Source organism: Elephantulus edwardii, unplaced genomic scaffold (genome assembly GCF_000299155.1).
Source record: "Elephantulus edwardii isolate Elephantulus edwardi_28Jun2011 unplaced genomic scaffold, EleEdw1.0 scaffold00555, whole genome shotgun sequence".
Taxonomy (NCBI): domain Eukaryota; kingdom Metazoa; phylum Chordata; class Mammalia; order Macroscelidea; family Macroscelididae; genus Elephantulus; species Elephantulus edwardii.
The window spans coordinates 166,554-168,469 of NW_006400305.1; the positions used below are offsets into that span (position 1 = coordinate 166,554).

Genomic DNA, 1,916 nt, shown 5'->3' on the forward strand with positions numbered 1-1,916 from the left:
ATAGTGAGGAAGGGCCTGTTACTGCTGGTGCTCTGGAGATGGCTGTGCCCCCAGCAAACACCCAGGCTGTCCCCAGACCCACCAGGAGGGAGCCCAAAGCCTACCAGGTCTCCTCCGCAACAAGAGTCGCCTTCCTGGGCGAAGGCAGCTGCCCGGCCCCACTCTGCTGGTGGTCGCGGGTGGCTTAAAATGCCTGTGGTCAGCTGGGAGGGGTGCATTTCCCGTCATGTCCAGGCCCAAGCTTGGATGTGGGGTGAGGGTGCACTTAATTCTGAACTCCAGGTCTCCCCTGAACCAGGCGTCCCCGTGAGAATGGGATCCCTGAAATGAGATTACTACACTCGAGGGCCTCAGGGGGCGCTGTGGAGCACAGACTTCCCACAACAGGAATGCAGAGAACCTCTCACCGAGGGCCCAGCCTTTCACCAGCCCAGACCCAGGAGGGGCCAGCAGGCCAGTGGCCATGTGGACCAGCTGCCAGCCAGCCATGCCCGGTCTAGAGAAGGAACCGAAAGCAGTAGTTCCACCCTGAGCACAGCACGTAGTTGGTGCCCCTGGCCTGGCCCCTGGAAATCCACTCTGCCAGGTCCCGTACCGGGAAACACCTGCCCCGTCCGTCTGTGGGTCACTGTCGTCTGTGTTGGCCCTGAGCTGGTCAGAGCACTTTAGAACTGACTTTCCGTTCCTGTCTGCTGTGAAGAGAAACCTCCATTCCTGTCCGCTGTGGTCACGGCCATGTTTGCGGAGACCATGACCAATCTAAGGGCCACTGAGGCCCCGAGGCGGGGCTCACTGACCTCAGCCACACGCACAGCGGCCGCGGGCTCAGCCCCCTTCCCGCCAGGCCCGGCCATCCCTGTAGAGTCTCATTTCATGCTTCAGGCCAGTGGTTAGCCAATGTTAGCATTCCCGTCGATTCTGTGACCTTGATCTTCATCCAAGGCCACTCTGTGACCATGAATTTCATAAGCCGCCGAGGGCTGCGCCGTGAGGGCATCTCCTACTATGGGGCTGCCCTCGCCCTGGACTGCTGCCTCGGTTCCAGCAATAAATGTTCTAGGAGGGAAAAAAAAAAAAAGAAAGGTTGTAAATTGCGTGGAAAGATGTCATCCACCTTTTTAAAAATTATCTTTTTATTATTTTTTCTATAATACCTTTACAGTATATTTCATTCATATACGTTGTTTAGATAATCTTTCTTTTTTCTACTAGTTTATTTACAAAACTAGAATACAGATTTGAACAAATTATTTCAATTTCCCTCACCCCCACCCATCAAATTGTCAAACCCAATAATTAATCTCCCCTCTCCCCCGCACATCCACATCCCTCTGCTTTCAGCCTCTCCCACCCCTCCTGGATCTTTATACTCATTCTAAAATAATGGTTTTATGCAATATTTATCCCTGTGGGACTGAGTTAGTTCACTCAGCACAATGTTCTTCAGTTCCTCCCAAGTTAGGTAATAATTTATAAAGTTATTGCTCCTGTGTGCTGCTTAGTATTCCATTGTGTGAATGTACCATAACTTCTCAATTTATTTGTTTGTGGTTGGACTGTTTCCATGTTATTGCGATGGTGAATAACACTGCTATGAACATTGGTGTACAAATCTCAGACTGAAACAGGATCCACATCTCACACCATACACAAAAATCAATTCAAGGTTGATTAAAGACCTGGAGTAAAGCTCAGAACCATAAGATTCATAAGAGATAAACTGGGATCAAGTTTAGAAGCACTAATGCAAAGTATAATGACACTGCAAAATACAATCAGAAAAGCACAATCTAAAGAGGATAAAAAAAATTGATGCATGGGACCTTCTAAAGATTAAATCCCTGTGCCCATCAAAAAACGTTTTCCAAGAGGGTGAAAAGAAAACTTACGGACTGGAAACAAACATTTGGTAATAC

At 49.0% G+C, this 1,916-nt stretch overlaps 1 pseudogene; it reads left to right on the forward strand.

Moving 5' to 3' along the window:
* Nucleotides 1-894, forward strand: part of LOC102846523 — a 4,505-nt pseudogene extending 3,611 nt beyond the window's left edge.
* The last annotated feature ends 1,022 nt before the right edge of the window (nt 895-1,916 follow it).